The sequence below is a fragment of the Pyrgilauda ruficollis genome, unplaced genomic scaffold (genome assembly GCF_017590135.1).
Source record: "Pyrgilauda ruficollis isolate IOZ18807 unplaced genomic scaffold, ASM1759013v1 scaffold12, whole genome shotgun sequence".
NCBI classification, from domain to species: Eukaryota; Metazoa; Chordata; class Aves; order Passeriformes; family Passeridae; genus Pyrgilauda; species Pyrgilauda ruficollis.
The window spans coordinates 9,132,744-9,154,732 of NW_024510321.1; the positions used below are offsets into that span (position 1 = coordinate 9,132,744).

Consider the following 21,989-nt stretch of genomic DNA (forward strand, 5'->3'; position numbering starts at 1 on the left):
TATTGTAAATACATGCACAAGTGTTCTTTCTGTCCTTGACTTATTAGAAACCTAAAGTGTATTAAAAAAATGTAAGATTCAATAGTTATCATTTAAACTTTTTAGAGTCCATTCTAGTGTACCCTAGTGCCTCATTAAAAAGCTCTAAATTTTTGTTGATGTCTTTGCTGATGGCCTTTGTGGCAGGCTATTCAGACAACATTTGAGAAATACTACTAAAAAGTGCATGGAGCAAGAGGTTATGTTTAGAATGATAGCTTGTGGATACAGTGAATAAAAAGAAAAACATCTTTCAGTCACTTTAGATGTGTATTAGTAGAAAAGAAGTGCTCATATAGTGCTGCAAGGTATAGGCTGCTAAAAAAGAAAGCTAACAAAAATATATAAAAAATAAAAAAAAATAACAGTAGTTACAAAAATTATTTCTCTCACCACTGGAAGACTACAGTGGTAACTATTAAACCTCATGAATGCAAGTAAACAATAGAATTTAGATTACTTCCAGCAGGCAGAAGACAATTTTCAAAAATATTACAGTCACTGCAAACTCAAAAGCAACAGGTAATTAGGAAAAAGAGCTGAAAGCTCCTGCTTTAAATCATACTTTTAACTTCAAGGTATCACAGAGTCAGCTTTTACACACAGAGACAGAACTCATTGCAGTGTTAGCTCAGGGAACTATATTGTAAATAGTTTTCTTGGAAAATACATTTTTAAGTGTTTTGAGCTTGGGTAACTTATACCTTTTGGTATAAGTTACAATTCCTACACACTGTACTCTGCAAGGATGCAAATACATGAAAACATTTTTCCCCTTACATAAAAAAGAAATGAAGCACTTAGTGAATAAAAAAATCACAGAATTTAAAAGAAAATTGAATATATTTTTTCCATATTTTGCCTTGTGCCCATACTACCTGCCCTGGGCAGTACTGTTCCTGGGCACCAATGAGTCTGGCTGTGCCACCTTTTTTCCCTGCTCCAGGCAGGTATTTACACACATTGGTAAGATCCACCAAACCCCCTGAGTCCTTTTTGAGCTGAGAAGCCACAGTTTGCTCAGCTTCTCTTCAGATGTCACAATCTCTGAGTCAGCTAATCACTCTCATGGCCCTTCACTGACCTCACTCCGAGGTGCCCGAGCCTCCTGACCCCTGTGAGTCACGACTGATGATTCATCTTCCCTTGGCCTTTGAGCCACTGATCACAGCATTAGCTACATTCTTCCATAATGCAGTGAGAATTCACACATCAGCTTATAAATGTCTGTAGCAATTACTAACTCATGTTTTCAATTTAAAATGGCCTCGTTGTTCTGTGCTGCAACACAGCCCCCTTCACTCTGAATTGTGTGTTTCATATAGGAACAAATGAAAACATAAATCTCATTTTTAATTTTCCTTGGACAGTTTTCCAAATGTGTTTTTCTTTTATTTAATAACAAATGGCACTTTGGAATTTTCTTTCCTAGGGTGTTTGTCCATGAATGTTTTTTTCCAGATGAGGCATGCACTTTTGAGTAGAATTTCTAATTTTCTTCACATCCTGGAGTAATCTGAGCACACAACATGGATTTTTCATGCATAAAGCAGGACCGGAAGATGTTGTCCAGCAGCACACCAATTGTGGTTCAGTTGTTAAAAGCATTGAGTTAAAGAGATTTGATCACATGCAGTCTGAAATAAAACACCATAGAACACATAGGGTCCATGTTATGTTGATATCAAATAACATCAAAGTGAAAATAAGGCCTAATCAAGAATAATATTGGATGCTCCCTGAAAAAAAGGTGCTACATAATCTCTACAGAGAGTTTAAATACAATACAAAGAAATTATTTTGTACATATGATGCAGAAGGATGGCATTCTGGTAGTTCCCAGTTTAAATCTAAAATTAACACAAAAATGTTGGAAATTTTTATTAAGTCATAATGGAAGACTTCAAGTAACTTGTAATTAAATCTATTGATTATTGGAATTAAGACAAATAATGTGATAACATCAGTTATATTTAGGAGAAAAAATCAGATTAGGAAATATGCTTGAAAAATAATTTTGAAAATTAGAAGATATTCTGAATAACTTTTAAGACAGAACATTTTGCTAAAGTTCTCTGGAATTCTCCAAAACCCTTTGTGGGAAGCTTTGGGGTCTTTGTGGTTTACTACTACAATTTAGAAGGTTTTAAGAAATGCAAGTCCTTTCTGAACTGGCATTAAGAAAATGACTTTGAACTAACTTGGTACGTTTTGGAAATGGAATTAAGCTGGTCTCTGTATATCTGCAGATCCCAAAGAAAGAGGAGGATGCACTGCACACACCCTGTGTCTCACAGCAGAACTCTTACACTGTTTGTGTGGCATTGGGTTCTCAAAGGCACTTAAAGCAACAAAGTTCCTTTGAAACTCACTGGGATATGGTCATTACACTTGCAAAATCCTTTTAAAATCCTTTAGCCTCCAGTCCCTCTTTCACTTGTTTCATATTCATTCATCATATAAATGATTACCTGAAGTGATCTTCAGGCCAAATGATGCCATTCACATTTTGAGTGAGTAATCCTATACTCTTTCACTTGACACACTCACTTCAAACGAACTGCTTGAGACTTGTAAGGTACCAGAGGCTGCTTGACAAAACCTGACCAAAGTATGATTTTTTATTGTCTTCAGCAGGCATTAGGTGAAACTGACTGAAAGTAGGTATCAAAACCAAGTTCTGTGAAACAATTTTGATTACCTGCTTGGAAAACAGGGTATAGTTTTGAGCATGAGTCAAGAGCCTGACCATGTCTTTCATAGATGTGCCAAAGTCCATCTTAAGAGATTTTCAACACCATGGCTCTACTTGAAAAGGTACATCAAACCTTACTGTAAAATATTCTTTTTCTATTCCATAAGTAAAATGTTTTGGAAAGTACTTTAGCAACATTGGTGTCCCAAGGGAAACAATGGTTTTCTCACTCTTAAAAATATATGTTTAAATTAATATTAAAATCTTTGTATTTTGGAGACTTTAAAAGTGATCTATTTAAGTAATTGTAGGATATTTTTCTTAATTATTAACCTCTACTTCACTCTTTGCTATACTAAGTAAAATGTTTTTCCATCTCTGCATAAATGAAGAAATTTTATTCTTTCTCTGTATTTTATATTAATCTTTTCTATAGTATTACCTTTGTCTTATTTTCTTTAGCCTAAGTAATCCTGGTTTTCTCAAATTTTTCTTGTAGCATTCCATTTCTTTTAGACAACTTGAGCATCTTTATTGCTTCCATCTGATCTATTCTCATCTGATCACATAATTTGTAAAATATAGTGATCAAAACTAAGAATAGTATTCAGGCTTAGGATCCTTGAGTATAAAATCAGATTATTTATTTCCTTTAACTTCACGTGTTTTGCTGAAACATGCTAATATGTTTGTTTGAATGTTTGCAACAGTCAGACTCAATTGGCTTAAGTTCAGTTTCTGGTCACAATATAAGCCACAAATTCTCTTGGTGGCATTGTAAGCTGTTTGCTCATTCTCCATCACATATGAAAGTAATTTTCTTGTCTATAGTTAGAATTTCACATTTTCATATTAAATGGAAATTTCACATTTCCATTTTAAATGGTCTAGTGAAAATCATCCCTGTTCACAGCAGGTGACTTGAAACTAGATGACCTCTAAGGCCTCTTCCAACCCAAGGCATTCTATGATTCTGGGATAAATTGCAACATATATTACTTCAGAGCATTTAAATTTTTCTAGAAATTTATAATATGACATATGAAACAACTGGTTATGTCATCTGAGCAATTAATTAAACTACCCTAACTTACATCAGCTGGAGTGTAAATGAACATTTGTGATACAATCACATGCCAAAGCAGATATTTGTACACAGCCACTAAGAATAGCTTTGCAGTATGGTTGTGCACTCGGGTAAGTTTGGTCTGGACTTTGTGCTCTTAACAAGGAGAGTTTGAAATCTTACTAGCATTATGTGTATGTCTATGAGTTGTTTATTTACCTGTTCTTAATGCTAATTTTAGAAGCACATCAGATTGTCTTTCTGTGACTTTTCCCTGACAAATACATGCTGGCAGTTAATCATCTCCTGTTACCATCTCCACCAAGGTTGATTCTTACCTTGGGGGTAATGGTGTCCATCCCCACCAGACTGTATCACACTTGGTGAAAACTTTCTGAGCCTTACTTCTCTCTTGTGCTTAGTGCAGAAGATGAACCTGGAAGCTCAGCTCCACACAGGCTGTGCTTGTGCTGTAGCCCCACTGGGAATTACCCTGGCTAGCTCTAAGGTACCCCCTCAGATGTGGGGCTGAACACCTGAACTGATGGACACACTGCTGTACCTAGTTTATCTTTCAGTTTAGTACTGAGCTGGATGCTCCTGCTTCCAGGGAGATTAAATGAGGCAGATTTTCTGAGCTGACAAAACCAACAAACACTCCATGGCATTATTTTCTGCCTTGCTCTTGCACAGCATCCATCAATGGACATTTTGCTGGCTTACTCCCAAACTCAACAGAGAGGGATATATGGCAACCTGGAACTTAATGAAGAGAGTGCATTGACAAGGTGCTTTAAAAGATAGTGACCTTTTTTTAAAGTATAATAAATTAATAGTCTTTTCTTGGGGAGGTTACCTAGACAGAAATCTTCACTTGTCTTGTTTCCTTTGCTGCTGTCCCCTTAGATCTCTGCTGCCGTACATGCACACACACACTCAGCACACGCAATCACACACTCACATCTACTACAATATTTTCTGTTGCACTCCCTACCAGGTACAAATATTAGATATGTCACTGGTCTAGGTGATGTTAACACCTTGTAATTTTCTGTGACACTTCCTATTCCCAGAAGCTGAAAGTAAGCCAGTCAAACCCATAGCCTTGGTTGTCCAGTTTTCCTTTCTCACTACCACCCCTACTTTTAAATACAATCAGAATGGTTGGATTTGGAAACTCAGCCACCTACCTAAGTTCTTAGAGAAAATTTCCATGTATAAGTAGCCCTGGTAAATTTTATCAAATCTGAGCATTTGAAAAATAACAAAAAAAAAAAAATCTGGTTATTTGAAAAATAACCAAAAGAACTTCCTTCTTAATTTCAGACAGGAGCTGTATGCTTTTGTCAATGATAATAAGCATGTTAGCCAGTTGATTGCAACTCCCCTTTTCAATGGCCAAAATAAGGCATTAAAGTATTTTTAAAGAAACCAAAACCAAAGATCTCAGCATGATAGTTTGACAGATTTTTCTTGCCACAGCAAAGTAACTGTTTTCTTCGATTAACATTTTTATAGTAATGTAAAGCTTTCCTCTTATGTTTTATGTCCTGTGCTAAATAGATGCATTTTTGAGCTCTGACTCCCTGACTGGTCTTGAATTTTTAGTCTAAATGTATTCACAACCATGATTCTATATATCCTTTTGCTTTAAGATCTTCCTCCCAAAGCTTAAACCTCTCTGGAAGGTTTTGTAGACAGCAATATTATCCTCTCTCAGCCTTTGTTTCACTAGACTAAATAGGTCACACGCTACTAGCTCACACTTTGATGACAGATATTGCATTCCGTCATTCATTTAAGTACTTTGTCTCAGCATCTGTTCCACTTGGAGCTTGCTTTTCTTTTTGGTCCCATGCAAACTCAGTTTCCAGACCCACTGCTGCAGCTCAGACAGGAGCCCTCTTCACTTTCTCCTAAGACAGTTGATTATCTTCTGCATTTGCTTTTAGGCATGAATTATATCCATGCTCTTTGAGTGTAATCCTTTTCATTTTTTCCAGTGAGGTTGTTTTAATGAGGATGAGGAATATATCCACTTAGCAATCAGAATAAAATCAGATAACATTAAAAATTGATACAGTACAGATATATTTTTCTGACTGTTATTTTTCACACTGATGTTCTTTGACCTTGTTTCATTTAATTTTCCTACATAAATCATTTTTACATGGCTGGTTAAAGCCAGTCCACATTCAGATGACCATCTGTGTCTTGAAAAGCAAACAGAATATCAGAAAATAGCAGATTTTTTTTTTAAGCACAATCTTGTGAAGTTTTCAAATTTTCAGACCCAGCTCTATCAGACAGCTCAGAAAAAATCGTACTCACTCTCTGATCTTGATTTTTCCAGCTGAATACTGATGAATCTTATTTAGTTTTTAGTCACGTATTCAGTGTCATTTGATATTTAAGTAATAACTTCACATTTAGACGCATTGTAATTTACATCCTTACATCACAATATTTTAATGGGTTTACTTCTAAGAGTAATGGTTGACCTTTAAATAAACAAGTATGATGTGATTGCAAGAATCAAAGTTCAATTTTATCCTTATGTTATGTATGGATAAATTGCACAAGAATATGATATGGTAAGCAACATTGGAAAGGGGTTGTATTTAATTTTGTTTCTTCAAAAGTTTAAAGATTCAAGTCCTGGCTCATATAATGGAAAATGTATTATTTTTGCTTACACCCATAGGTATCATTTTTACTTAGACCCATATATGTAAAGTGCAAATTTCATTTATCTTCAGGAAAGTTTATATATTGCATATAATAAACAGGTTATAAAAATATACTTATTAATGAGGATGAAAAATTAACTGCATCACCTAGTTTAATCATGGTTACTCTTTTCCCACAGTAGATTTTTTTTTTTAATGGGTGCATTAACTGGATATTTAGAAGGATAATTCTAAAGTTTTGGGCTGCCCATGAGTTTATTTTATTTTCCACTAAAAAGAATTTCAGAATTTGAGATAGTGGGGGCTTTTGAGCTTGATATCTGTTATATTGTTTGCTATTTTTTTCTTTCTTTTCTCTTAGTGGGCTGAAAATATTTAGTAGAATGCTTAATAGAATGATGAATAAAATAAAATAAATCTGTTATTCTATATTAGCCTCTACACTCAGCTATTGACTCAGATTGCATTGGATTTCTTTTTTGACCAAATCCATTCTCACAAGTTCACAGAGCATAAGAAATCCCTTCTCTTCTTGGAACCTGTGAGATTCCTGTGCTCAGGAAGTGCATAGATACATGGTCAGCTGTTCATGCTGATCATTTGCATTTTGTGATGCAAAGGGATATGAGCTGCTCAGCGAGCCCCTGGTACCACATGGAAGTTCCCAGGGTGTGCTCCTTATAAAAGTAATGAACAACAGAGAAGGAAATCATTTGTATTTGAAAAAGTCCTTTAATTTTGAAGCAGCTCTTAATATTTTATCTCATGGAAGCTGGACAGTGATGCCACTCATTTAAGGATACAGAAAATCATTACATCATTCCCATGACTCCCATGCTTGGAGCACTCCTGACTGAGGTGTGGTGCTCACATTCCACCTCTACAGGAGCTACAGTGGAGTTCCATTAGTTAGAAATGTCCAATATGAGCTCAATACACATAGGAAGTAAATCTGTCAGCTAAAGTATGAACAGGAAGAAACATCTTATCTCTGATAAAAAACTGACTTCTGTCTGCACTTGAAACGGGTCACAACAGATTAAACAGCAACTTTTTTCTTTTTTTTTTTTTTTTTCAAAAAAGAGGACAAAAAACATTTTTCCACTCTCCTTTTCCCACAGAAAATTTATTCAAATCAGGCTGAATAACTGGAATCTAGGAAAAAAAAATCTCTAAGTACACAAAGAAAACTTTGGTGAAATGTCAGATACTGTAATTCATCTAAGCTTTCAGAGAGGAACTGTGATGATACTCCCTGTCAAGTTCACATGAAGATCTCTTACCCAAAGAGATAAACTGTCTCTGCTTTCATTTGAAAAAGCCTGTCATGATTTGATGAATCAAGAGAAGTTGGATGGACTGTTTCTTAGGAATCTTGCAGCTCCTCCAGCTAATCAATCACTTCATGAAAAAATGAAAACATAAGCTCTTTTCACTTTTATTCATCTTAAAAGAGGTTAACGGTGATGCAAGGTGACCCTTAGTTTATACAGGCCTATCTCTAAAAGAGGAAAAACATCCAGTTTATATTACACTTCTGCTGGTTGACAGTAGTCAAAATGTCACTGACCCCACCAGTTTGTCTGTCACTGTGAGAAGGCATGGCAATCCAGAAAAATTATAACTATTAGACTAGCAGAATGAGTTCTGTGCTAAAGGCAAAACAATTACAAACAAGAATTCAAGGAGATCCACATCAATGCTAGTGAAATTTAAATAATAACATTAATTAACAGAGGAAAGTATTTGACACAAAAGTATCTACTCTCAGAAAACAATTCCTCATAATAACTGTGAAAATCTAAAAATCTAAATATGTCAGACTAGTTATTTTAAATTAGTGAATTGGATTTAGAGTTTATTATATAAACACTATTATATATGTAAATTCCTGAGGAAATAAAAAATTAAATACTAGTGCAGTTAATATACAAAATCCTAAAGAGTCAAGTTAAATGGTTTAAAACACCCTTAACTGAAAATAAAGACTTCTTAAAGTTGAGTCCATCTTTATCACAGCTCATTACATAAATGCTTTTCAATTGACACTGTTCAAGAAAATTATAGATATTTTGATTCTGCATCTAGCATTCTTCTGCATCTAGTATTTTTCTGCTATTCCGGGTATTTTTAACATTAAAGATAAATTCATGCTTTTTGGCTTTCTTGTAGCATCTGTTTTATGGAAGAATCACACAGTGTGTGTCATGTATTATAGCAAAGGAACATATGCTGCGAATAAACAAGAAATGTATGAATTTGTATTTAACACTAGGAATCTAGAGGTTCTCCCATTAGAGATAATCCACTAGCAATAAAAATGCTGCATGGTTCCTGCAGAAATTATATGAGCAATATTGAGAGTAGGACAATACATTCCTGTATTTTCAAGGTTAGCCTTCAAAAATCCCTGCCTAACAGTATGTTGCCAAGCTTTATTGCTGAAACCAGCAATTAGGATTTTTTTCCCCTGGCACTTTGGCTGGTGCATAGTGCCCAGTAAAGTGGATGGTGTGTGTGTGCACAAAGTCTTTTGTCTCTACTGTGCTGATTTGTATCAAGATCAAGACAGCTGTGATTTGTGATTAAAAATTCTCACCTTGCCTGCCCTTGTCTGCTCAGCCCCGAGGCTGTCCACAGAGCCAGCCAGCAGGGCAGCTATGGGATGTGGCTGTTTGGTTTGCCATGCCAAACCATCCCACCAGGTGATTTGAACACTTGGGACAGGAAAAGAAACTGATCACAGAGATGACCCATTTCCTTCTTTCTACTGTGCAAAGGGTTGTGTGCCTTCATCTTTAACCCCAAACCCCAAAAAGCAGACATTTGAGGTGACATTCAATTGAAGTGAGTGGAGCACCAAACGAAGCGAAATTAATTATAAACAAATCAGCTCTGCTCACAAAATGAAATTAGAGATAGCTCCCAATCACAACTTTTTACCTCAAGCAACCTCATGGGCATGATGCAGAGAAGAGACTGGATTCCTTTCTGGGAAGTTGTTCATCAGTCCATCATGAAAGTCTTCCTATACATGAGATTGACATGGAATGGTTGCCAACCTAAAAGACAGTATGTGAGGTTATATTTGAGAATAGGTTCATTTGGATTTGGGAATAGGAAACATTTTTTTTTCTCCTTTTAATGTTGAAAACAATTAAATTATTATTATTTAGTGGGTATTTAATGGGTATACACATTACTGTACCTAGTCAATTCTTAAATATCAGTTTATGACCAAGACTCAGCATTACAGATTTTTCTTTATTTTTTTCTTAATTCTGGTTCTTTTGTTCTTGATCTCCTATACCTTCCCCCTGTAAACATAAACAGTCCTAGAAAGACACACAGTTAATTTATAAACTGATTCCTAGAGGGATTCCACTTTTCAGACAAAGAAACACACAACTATACCACAGCTGTGAGTTGTAATGTGGGCAGGGGAGGGGATTTTTTTCATTTGAGGTCTGAAGGTAGAATGAATCTTGATTTGAAGCAATGTGACTACAATTCTAAGCATACCATTATATACTTTTAATATCCAGCATATTCATCTGAAAAAAATAGCCTCACACTTTGCATAGATTATGGATCATCAGACATCTCAGGTCAGTTTTTCAACTCCCCTGTGTATGTATAATGTGCAACTTCCACATTTTATTGATACTTGCCAAAAAGCTCAGTGAATTATGTGAGTCAATAGTTAACCAACCTAAATTGCTATTAATTTTCATAACCCAGGAACAAGTTAGATTCACATCTGTGTATCTACCTGGCTTAAAGGTTTTTCCCGTGTTGTTTGACTCCTAGCTACATTTTATATGTAGATTCAACAATGAATTTAATTATAGTAAGCTCATTAGGAATGGAGCCATTGCTTATCTTAAGTTTTGTAACATAGTGTATATTTACAGCTCTGTATAAGCAGTACTTAATAATTAATTCTCTGTACTCTGTTATATTAATGTGAAAGCATAAAAGGATTATCAGAGGTAGGGAGGGCTTTATACTTCTGTGAAGAATACAGAGATGAGTCTCTTTGAAAATGAGAATGGAAAATTAAAGCCTGATGAAATGTGACCTTTTTGTGTTTCTTTCCAACAGCTTAGTGCCGGATATTTTATAACAAGGCTAGGTTTCTAGTTCTTTATCAAGTTTAACTTCAGGCGGAATAGTGGCTGATGATGATGGAAGAATAAGCAAATTGTTCCAGAAATACTTATTAAAAGATCAGCTATCTCTAATATTTTGTTACTGTACACTTGATCAAACATGTCAATGGCAAAAATAAGATAAACAGCAATAGCTTGTGTGATTATATAGACTGAGGAGAAAACAGACTTCAAAAGTAGAGAATTGTTGATGCAGCTTGTGAAGAGAGCAGAAAACAGATTTTGCCTCCTTCCTTCCTTCCTTCCTTCCTTCCTTCCTTCCTTCCTTCCTTCCTTCCTTCCTTCCTTCCTTCCTTCCTTCCTTCCTCCTTTTCTTTATTGCCTTCTCTATCAAAATTTATTCAATGGCAAATGATACTATCAAAAACATAAAATCTTTAAAGCTTTCAGAATATCGTATAAGAGGTCAGTGTTAAATTTACATGGTGATCAGTGATGTAGCTAGATGAGGAAATTTTTTTAGGTTGGAAATTGGTTAAAAAGAAAAAAAAGTCAAAAATGACATTTTCATGAGTATGTGATTTGATGCAATGTGTTCAGGTCAGAAGAAATGTGTATCACTGTATTTTTCCAGCATGAAGCTGACATTTCTGTCATGCTGCAAAGAAATTTAAAGTGACATTCCTTTATTTTCCACAGAGACAGCTGCTATAGTTCCCAGCTGAAAATTGGCCTCAGCTGGCATGTAATAAATGGGAAAACATGTAGATAATAGTCATGAACTAGTGAGCACTGCTGGTTGACCAGTTATCAAATTACTGATAAGCTGTAGTTTCAGCTGTACCTCAAGATGACATATATGCTCTTTTCTCCTTTTGTCTCTTATCATTTACATTTGCAATAAAATTATGATTTAGTGCATATTAAGACTGTCCACCATTGTACTTTTGGTGTAAGAGGGCTGATGAATATTCTTTTAAAAGAAAAAATAACATTGCTGGAAGGTAGTTTTTTTGGGTTTTTTTTTTCCCTATTAAATATCAGGAAAATGTTAAAATGTAAGTTCTCTTACAATAACCACATGCAAACACAGATATCTGCTCTTATAGAGCTCAGTCCTCTGCAAAACACCTGTCAGGAATTTTGCATTGTTCTTCTATATGGAGAATGATGTTTTGTCAAAACTGAAGTATTGTATGGAAATAGATTCACTTTGATGGAAATAGAATGATTTTGATGCATTTTCACCAGAGCAGAGTTTGGCTGGGAGTTCAGATTTCAAACAAACATAGTTTCAGGCCACTTATGACCTGTAGATTAGATATGGCAAACCCTCCTACTGCCTGCAGCTGAGCCCCATCATTCACCTGCAAATCCTGGGGATGCTGCACATTTGCATCAGCGAATTGCCCCAGGGAGCAGCAAGATGTGGAATTTAATTTCCATGCAACCAAGTTGAAATATTTGTTTTTCTGAATTATTTTTTCAAATTTCCTTTACATGGAAAGTGTGGAAATAACTTATTTTCTTTCTGAAGAGAAGGAAATATGTTAATTTTTCCTACTGGACAAAATTGTATACACTTATTGGTCCTAATTCCAAAGCTGAAAAGTAGGTGATGGTTGAACGAATAAAGCAGAAATTATTCAGCTGCAAACATTGATTTCAGGGACAGACATATAGGAATGTCTGAATTTAGAAATTATTTAACTGGTGATGAAGTGGGCATACTACCTGTGATATTTCTGCTGAAGTAATTCAAATAACACTGAGGATGTAATTAGACTTTATATCTTTCTTGGGCTGACCCTGTCTTTTGCTGTGTTGGGTTTGAACTTCTCTCCTCCACAGCCTTCTGCAGCTCTGCCTCATTGTGCTTGTTTCCCTCTTGACTCCACAGAGTGTCTCCTGCTCTTTCCTTCTTTTCTTGTACTCACACTGAGCCACGTGTCCCAGTAAAATCTCACGCTTTTCCCTGATCCTGACTCTTTTGCTGCAGCTCTGTCAGGTGTGATAATTCTTCCTCTGCATCTTGATTCAGGACTTCATTTGGTTTTCTTTTCTATAGGCAACCACGACTGAAAATAGCATACAAAAATTGGAAAATTAATCAATGGGTCTATGTGAGTATATATATTTGTGTGTGTATGTGTGCATGCACATAATTTTAATGTAAAAAGTGGATTAAAAAAATTATCCTTATTTGATAGTAGGTTCCTTCTCCCACCTCTCAGCCACTCTTGTCTCTTAGTGCAGATGGCTGGGAGAAAGGTTACCCTGCAGCATCCAGCACTCATGTTCACATGCCCAAATTCCACACAAGCCCTTGAGTCTAGTGTTTCATACCAACTTATTGCCTTCAGAAGTCTCATCTGAGCCATTAGGAAACACTATGCAGAAGTGATATTTATTACTTTTGCCACACAGAAAAACAACAGCCCAGCTACCTATAGAAATTTATAGGGAAACATATAGAAAGAAGGGATTCATGCAAATCAAATCTCTAAAGCATGCATTCATATAATGTCTAATGAATGTGAGAATGAAAATAAAATGGTAGTTTTTATTAATTGATCAGATGAGTTTTCTGGAATTTTCATCAACTAAATTGAAAAAGATACAGAAAAGGAAATAAATAATATTTAGCAGAAAAATGAAGGAATGGCGAACTTAAATGAATCAATATTATCACAATATTACAATGTTATAATTAATAGTTTCTTTTGACCAGAAGTTTTATGATTCTTCTTGTCCAGTGAAGATGCTCAAGGATATCTTTATCAAACTGGATATAAAACCATTATCATTTTTATGCAATGTGCATTTGCAATGTGAAATTCTATAATCTCAGTCTTACTGGTTTTTACTTTATTTTTTCTCTTCTCACCAAACCCCATGTGGAATACCCACAAGAATGGCAGCTGGAATTGATGGGTTTAAGTAAGGATTTTTTCTCTGCAGAGTAATCCTGCTGTGGAAGGCAGAGCAGATCTGCAGAGCTCTGCCCCCTAAGGAGAGACAGGAAAAAACAGGTGGAGACCGTACTCCCAGCTGTGGCTTCAGGAAGGCTTCAGCTGGAAATTGAAGGTCCAAAGACCTGAGTGCTGCAAGGGAGAAGATGGATTTTGAGCCTGTTGACAGGTTTGAAATCAATGTTTCCCATGCATTTCAGAGGGATATGGCAGAGAATAATACAAATGTTTAGGAATGATGTAGATTTCCAGCTCTTAGATATATAAAACATTGGTGATACCACTTCAGTGCACCCCAATATATGTAGAGTTATTATATTCACCCCAGGCTTTTACTGGAAAGTTCAACCTATATTATTGACAAATAAAAAAGTTCTGAGTTTAGAGGGAAAAGGATGGCTTAGATTAGATTAATAGGAACATGATTCTGCTAAGAGTAAATGCTTTTGACTGTAGAGAGGTCAAACTTCAAATTTAGGAAGCCTCCACAGAGAGAAAAATGTCTATCCTTAAATACTCTTTCTGAGGTTTTTTGTTGCAACACAAGTATCCACATGGTAGAAACTGCACATTCGTTTCCTGAGGAATTCATGGTGTGATAAAGAAAATGAGAGCCTCTGAGGGAGTAATTGCTTCACCATGGGAAACTCATGCAACTTAACTTGAACTTTAAATCGATCTGCTTTCATATTTGTTACTGCTGGCACACAGCATTATGGGGAGGAAATTGTGCAGCCATAAAATGGATGTTTTTTTATATTATGCAGCATGGTAATGCTGTGACTATTTCTATAAATGTATGTTTGTTGGGTGGGAATTTTTTACCATCTCAGTTCTAAACAAATTTACATAAAAACCAAAAATACAGAGCTAGATGCTTTTAATTATGAATAGCAACAATTGTTCTGAGCTCATGCAAAAGACTCAGATAGTGACTCTCTCTCTATTTTTAAAAGTTTTCATTATTTTTATTTGTTTCCTGGGCTGCAGAGCTGTGATCATTACCATATTTCGATAGGTGCCCCTGTGTGCTCATGGTATGACTGGGCAGAGGGCTTACAGGATTACATGCTTGATTTCCCCTGAAAGCCTCTCTTTCCAGTAAATATTGTGGCAATTTGAAGGGATTACTTTCTTATGTCCCTTTCAATTTTTCCAGCCATTTTTGATTTGATAGCAGCAGCTGGTAGTCACTTAAGGGTGACAGCAGCACTCTCATCATCTCCTTGTAAGGTGGACACACACTGTGCTCCCCACATCACAGTCAGGGTTCTCAGGGAGCTCAGGGACACAGCAGATAAAGGAGGAAAGAGATTCAGTTTTGTCTCAGAGACTGTAAGCTGTTCTTTTTCTTTAAGAAAATGCTACCTACTATATGCCATAATTTCCAACTATTAATTAAGATTTCTGGGTATTAACAATATGTTCAAAAAGCACATTTAATTCAGCTAGGAAGAAATTTTAATATTTAAGTCATTTTACAGCCACAATTATTTAAGGAGGATGGAAGATTTGCTGTCTTTTGATCTGTGTTTTCACTAATTGTGCCACCTTCATATTTATTTTTTTTTTCCCAGAGGTTTTCATAACTGATTCCCCATCCTTAAAAATTAAAATATACACATTCTCCTGGTCTTTTAGAACAAGACTGAAAAGAATAGTGAATCATGTGCAGGAAAGGGAGTAAAACTACTATATTTAATACTGTTGTTTCCTCTACAACTGTGCTTCATCAGGACATTTAGCTTAAGTGGAAGACTGGAGAATTGACCCTTATTCCTCACTTTGTTCAAAGGATTTGTTTTTTGGATGATGAAAAAGCAAATAATCTCTATTGTAGATTAAGAAGAAAGGTGAATTAACATGTCCAATGTCACATTATAAATCTATGAAGGAGTTAAGAATTTGACTTTTTTTTCTTAATCTTGGTACTGGAATTTAATCACAGAAACCCCTCCTTGCACCTATACAACTGAGTCTGAATGTAAAGTGACTTTGTTAATGCTCTTTAAGAAGAGATCCTACTCATAATTTTCATCCTATGAAAGCAACTTCTTACTGTGAATAACTCCATATTCTGGGAATATTTATATGTAAAATACATGTAGTCAAAATAACAACACAAAGACACACTACTGGTTTTGACTCATCACCAAAGCAGATTTTGTCCAAAAATGCTCAGGTATCTCACCTGTATATTAATAAGATTTTCCCCACTACACCTGGGAACTAATTTGGTCCCCCTTTTTAATAAATGGGAATATCATAAATACTGTTGTAGTAAAAACCATCAAATGGCATTTTTTTAAAATCATTTGCTGGACTTGAATAGCTCCATAAAATGCAGAAATGAGAGAACTTAGATGCTGAGTAATCCTTTGAAAAAGCATTTTTTACTGAACAGATATATAAAGCAAGTATCTAAACACAAATATCTAGGATAAAATAAAGGCAAGTCTGAGCTTAGGCCCAGCAAAACTGTAGGTCTAAGAACATCCAAGTACACATACCAGTGGTGCTATTTCAATCAGCTCAAGTGCACTGCAGAAAATAAAAAACGGAAATTGGTATTTAAAAATGCCAGTTTTCTTCTGGCAGGTCTTTTCTTTTATTGGGAGTTCTGTGTTCAGAGGCAATCCCAGACTTCAATGGAATTAGAAACAAAAAATATGTTATTTAAATGTTTGTGGTTGGTTGGGTTTTACCATTTTCAAACATAATGTGAACAGTAAAAATTCTTAGATTTTCCACTTTAACCAATGGTGTGACTCGTGGGCCGCCCACAAATCTCTTGCTAACAGATTTTATCTCTACACAGAAAGGGAAGAAAATGAAGAAAATTCATCCAATGTTGATTTGGGAAGTCATTTCAGAATCTTAAATAAAAGGTAATAAATATTGGCAGCAGAGGCTGTCAGGCTGGATAGACCCTACGCAGCTTACGCGGCAGGAACAAAGAAATAGGCTTATTACGTTTTTATGCCTTTCCTGATTTTTGTGTTCTAGAGAGAAGTAGAAACAGAATTATAAGAACATAGTGAGAAAAATCTGCTTGTGTCAGCCAGAAAGACTGCAATATTAAATTTTGTTTTAGCTTTCTGTTGTTCTTCTTACTATTAACTTATACCATATATTGTTGATTTAATACTGTTAGTAGCTTCAGATAAAAAATCAAGTCAATTTTACATGTATTTTAAAATGAGTTGGAAACTGGAATTTATCTTTTTATTGTTTGCTTGTCCCAGTTACCATTTCCACACATGACCTGTGATGTGGCACTTTTCTGTCAAGACAGTCTGGGTCTGCCTTCATATCAGGTGTAGAAGCACAGGACAGAACGAGACGTCTGCACTTCACACCATATACAATTTGCATTTTCAAATTCTTGTAGTGTAAGTAAATAACGTTAAATTTCCACAGGGATAGTATTTACTGTTTATTTTGTGAGTTGAAATGCCTTTCAGATGTGTGAATAGTTAGCACACTTCAACTCAAGTTGTTACAAAATAATATTTTGTCTTTATACTACATTAGAAGTGCTTCAATCTTGCTAATATTTAATTACTTCAGTGCAAAGTAGGGCAGGAGACAATCATAACTGCATTTGCACAGAGATTCTCATGTTATTCCCTTCTGCAATCAGTCATTATCGAGGAAACCCATGTGGTTAGGGAGAAAATCACAAATAACACTCACCTTTAACTGTAAGGGACCATTACTTTCCTGGATAATTGGTAAAACCTGCTGAAGTGGATGAATGATTGAAAAGAATTTAAATGAATCATTAATTGATTCATTTTAAACCCTAATCCTAAATCTTTCAATGCAAAAGAAATCCCCCTAGAGATGCATTCTGAAGAACTCAAGTATTTTCAAAAGTCACTTTGGCCGCACTCATGGTTTCTCTGCCTTAGACATGAGCAATGCTGGCAGCTGTGTGGCTTTTGCTGGGAAAAAGCTGACTTTGCTGTGATGGGGCAGCTGGGAAGTGAATTCTAGAGCGAGCAGGTGAAAAACATAAGAAATTGGAAAGAAGAGAATAGTTTGAGATCTGTTGGGACTCAGAGGGACCCAAACGTCCCATAAGCCTGAACACAATGCCCAAGTCCCTTCTTCTCACAGGCCTTGTTTTCTCTTGTTCCTTTTACATCCAGGCTCCTTGAATCACTTATCCTGAATACTCTGTCCTTCCAACCCTACATCCCAGACATTTTTTGGTGTCCTAAAACCACTCTGCCCCCCAGAAGCTCTGCTGCCCCATCCTTTGCAGAAATAAAACTCTGCTACTCTCGCAGAGTAGCACAGAGGACAGAATCCTTGGGCTAGCAAAGGGTCCTCAGAATTACTTCAAGATTGAGACAACGGCACAAAAAAATGGTTTTCTGAAAATGTAAATGGAACTAAAAAGAAAAAAAGTAACATTTTCCCACATTCATATGACATTCCACATAATTTTATTTGACCTGGCATTTGCTTAATAATCTGTTGTCCTCTGAAACATCTGTTGAAATAGATTTTGTTTTATTGGAGAATATGATTAGAAAAGTTTCAGTCTCTGTTATGAAGAGATTAAAAAAATCTTTAATCTGACAGATTTTCATTTTAATCTTAAATGAGAGGAAAAAGTAGTAAGTTGTAGCTGTCAGTCCATTGCACTTTTTCGGTTCTTTAGAAAGGAGTTTTTTAATGTGACTCAAAAGCCAAATATTTATACCATTCACCAAACAATTTGTTTCCAAAAGCACTTTTCCTTTATAAGTCTTCTTTACCTCTACATGTTATTCTCCCATGGTAACTGATTTTTTTTCCCTCCAGTCATCCAAGCTGGCAACAATTATTTGCAAATTCTAGCTCTGTTTTTCACATTCAGTCACTTGCTAAATCCATCAGTTTTTAAAAGACTACCTTTCCTGCTCACCCAGCATTCCAGCTCTGTTTTACCAACAATGAAACATGGATTTGTCACCTATCTGAATACTTTATCTCATATTTCTGGCATTTGTTTTACCCTACAGTGATTTGTCCACCTTCCCATCAATAACAGATATACAATATGCTTTTAAAACCCTGTTTGTTTCTTTTTCTTCTGTAAAGTTCTAAAAATACAGAAGACAATATTTTTATCCAAGAACATTTAAAATAATATTTACAATGTACCTCCTTAAACATGTTTCTGAAGTTTCCTACTCATAATAACAGTACCCTTTTACACCTATTGTTCATATCATTCCTGATTTCTCAGATTTTATGTGTGCTGTCTTTGTAAAGCCTCCTCTGTCTTGACTCATACTTCTTATTCCTATACTGACATATTCTCTAGGAAAGCCAAGAGTAAATGGCATCTGACCCAAACCAGAGTTAATAATAGCAAAAAACCCCTTTGAGTCCGTATGTCTTTATATATAATAAGGTTGATTTCTCTTTGCATAAGGTTTATAATCTATAAACCCCATATTCAGTATCCTTATTAAAAAATCCCATGTAAATTAACTTAAACTAGTTACTTTGACAATTCCCTCACCTTGTCCATAAGATTTCTCATCAGAAATTAAAAAAACTTATTGTGTGGCAACATAGTCCACCTTGTAAAGTCAACTGTGTAAAATGTTTCAAGGATGTGGTTCTTGAACACAGTGATAGGTTCTTGGAAAACCTGCAGAATAAAGACAGCTCAAAATGTCTACATGCCATGTAACTCTAACTACCTAAAACACACCTGGTGTTTTTCTCCAAAGATAGAACAGTTGAGGTTATCCTAACATCCTTTTAGTCTCTAGGAGAGCTGTTTATTTACTGGGCTTTTTTCAGATATGAGCCTGAGGGGTTTATGGATATTTTTATGTGATATGTTTTTATTGCCCTACATGCAAGGAGTTGGTGGCAGAAAGACCTCACTGCCCCAGTGGAATCTCATATTATCTTCATCATTTTGACAGCTTTGAAGGCCTCTGAGAGGAGAGACACCAAGTGGAAGAGCAAGTTTTCATCCCCTTCTTTCAAACCTTCCACAAAAATTGACACCTAGAAAACTATGTGAAGAGGGTTTTTTATCCAGCTACCCCCTGGATCTCTTGAAGAGTCCAATTATATCTAAAATAGAATTACTGATTGCAAATGCAAAACACCTAAGTCATGTTTCAGAGAGCACCAAGATGTTGTTTTTGGGATCTAGCAGAGCTTTAACCAACAATGCCATAGTACTGCACTCTTTTTTGCTATGCCCTGTTGATATGGCTGCAGTGCTCATGGGCTGCACACTCCACAATGAGGTTTCCAGGCATATTTGACTGACATAGAGGTGTGTTGAAGGCATCTGCTCCATTATCCAGAGTAGCAGTAAATTCGGATGCAAACTCCCATTAAATTTTCATCTCTACTTGTAAAATAAAGACTTTCTTTTTGATATTTAGCTCTACTGTATGTTAGCTGTCAAACTTTCAATAGAAAACACTATAATTAGGTCTTCATTTTATGGCATGTGATTTCACAGACTGAGGTAGATTAGCAGAAGTTTTGACATTTGATTTTACCTTTAAAGAAATCATCATCTGAAAAGCTGTTTGTGGTACCCTGTGTAGTACAGGGTCCTGTCTGCAGAAATCAATAACCTCTCCAGCAGTCCAGAGCTACAATTATATTCACTTGTCCGCTTGAATGTGTTTTGCTTATGTTTACTTTCATACCTGTATTGATTTTTATCAATAAAGCATTCCTTGCTTTTGCTTACTCCACATCATATATTAGAAACTGAAAGTGAAAACACTTTGTTAAGTTTCCATTTCCATTTAGCTCTTTTGCCTATCAGCTGAGAAAGAAAAACAAAAATAAACAAACCCAGGGCTTTGACAGCGTTGAAATAGTGATTTTTTTCTCTTTCTTAAAACACTTTAATTATTCTTACAGATAAATTGTTCTGTGATTTTCATTTTTATTCCATATAATTGATTTTTAAAATAGTTTGTAATGCTTTTAGGTTTCTTGTTTGTTTGTTTGTTCTTAACAATATCAGTTTTATTCCAGCAGTTTCTCACTTGCTGTTTACAAGGGAGCTTAAAGAACATGCAGTACTTTCTTATTGCATTATAAATTATTACCTCCTTGCTCACCAGAAAACAGCAGGAATTGCCCAGAGATCTCAAGCAAAGCAGTCTCTTCATAGAGTTCTGTTCAGCAGTTACTGTACCCCAAAGGCTGTATCAATTTCCCCTCTTCCTTCTTTGGTGAAAAATACTGATACTTTATTTAGCTCATGACTTTGAGCCTGGCTGTTCTCACTGGCCCTGCCTGTAGAAGAAAGGCTGCACTCTCTGGAGTGAGCTGTCATGGGGAGAGAAGAAAATCCTTTTTAGAATTCCTGAGCAAGGGTAAAAGGAAATGCAAAAAGGGAAGGCCGTAGCTGGTGTGTCCCAGAGGTGTTCCTAACAGTGTGTGTGCTTTTCCTTTGTTTAATAATTCAAAGGAACAAAACTAAAAATCAGATAACTTAAGTCCAGTGCTGAAATATCAAGAGGAAAAAAAAAAAAAAACAAAAACAAAAACAAAAAAACCCTGTCTTTTCTAATTCTTGCACAAGAGCAGGCAAGCAAGCAAGCTGCTTTCCCAAGAACAGCTCTGTCCTGCACACACAGAGTTACCAGTCCCATCTCCTCCAGAAATGCTGAGAAAAGCTGCTGCAATGCCAGAAAAAGCTTAGGGGTAGACAGAGGTGCTGGAAAAGGGGTCTCTACAAGGCATCAGGGAGACCAGAGAGGATGTGTTCTACTCTCAAGCCTCATTCAGAAGATGCCATCCTGTATTGCAGAATAGGTTTCAAGTGATATTATTTCTACTGACTTTAAAACATATTTAATCTTCTCTGTTCTTTAATGTAATTTTCACTGTACCCTAACCAATTCTATCAGACTAATAGGGAAAGTCAATGACTTATATTTTTCCTACCAGATAAGACACAATCACTGAGGAAGTAGTAAAAAGAATGTACTGGAAGTGTGCACAAACAGTAGAGAATGAATCTTATACTAAGAACTTCAGCACTTCTTCAGTGCTGAGCTAATGACTTCAGCTACAGAACAGCAGGTTATTCTGTAAATCTGAATGTATAGACAGCAGGATATACCCTGAGGATATATCTAACTGAGCTACTTGCAGTTTGCAGACTTATTAGACATTACTCATATTTCCACCAAAAGCTATTAGCTGCTGTTTAGAAATGTGTAAGTGCTTAATCTGTGCTTGTCTGTAGGTATGAGGAGAAAATGCTTCATACTGGGAATCCTCTTTTTGAAGATGACTAGGAACTCAGAATAGAACAAAGAGAGAGCATTTAAACAGTGCAGGTTTCATCTCTATAAGGCTTTTTGAGGAGTTCTGTGCTGACAGTTTTTCTAAAGCACAGATTGATGCAGTCATATATGT

The 21,989-nt window shown here is 35.7% G+C and overlaps 1 long non-coding RNA gene across 1 annotated transcript in view; it reads right to left on the reverse strand.

The window, feature by feature from the left end:
- LOC121365742 overlaps positions 1-20,802 on the reverse strand; it is a 65,350-nt gene extending 44,548 nt beyond the window's left edge. Inside the window, exons 1-2 of the long non-coding RNA XR_005957065.1 lie at positions 20,669-20,802; positions 9,434-9,552 (exon numbers count right to left, since the gene is read on the reverse strand). This is a non-coding gene — a long non-coding RNA (uncharacterized LOC121365742). The remainder of the gene's footprint in view (positions 1-9,433; positions 9,553-20,668) is intronic.
- Between the last annotated feature and the right edge of the window lie 1,187 nt (positions 20,803-21,989).